We start from the raw sequence: 250 nt of genomic DNA on the forward strand, positions 1-250 counted from the left end.
AACAGCTGTCGCAGCTGCCGTGTTGTAATCGGCCGCGCGCGTACGGTGGTGTCATCAGGAGCAAGTGCCCCGACGCCAGCAGCTGGTGGCAGTGGCACCGACGGTGACAGAGGATGACGTAGCGTCGTCGCTAGAGGCAAGGGGCGTCACGGTCTGCACGGTGTACGCGCTGGACAGAACCGCCTCGGCGGGGCTGGGGGTGGTCGGGGGTGTTGGTGTCGGTGTCGGTGGTGGCGGCGGCGGCGGAGGC

The sequence above is a fragment of the Atta colombica genome, unplaced genomic scaffold, assembly GCF_001594045.1.
Source record: "Atta colombica isolate Treedump-2 unplaced genomic scaffold, Acol1.0 scaffold140, whole genome shotgun sequence".
NCBI lineage: Eukaryota > Metazoa > Arthropoda > Insecta > Hymenoptera > Formicidae > Atta > Atta colombica.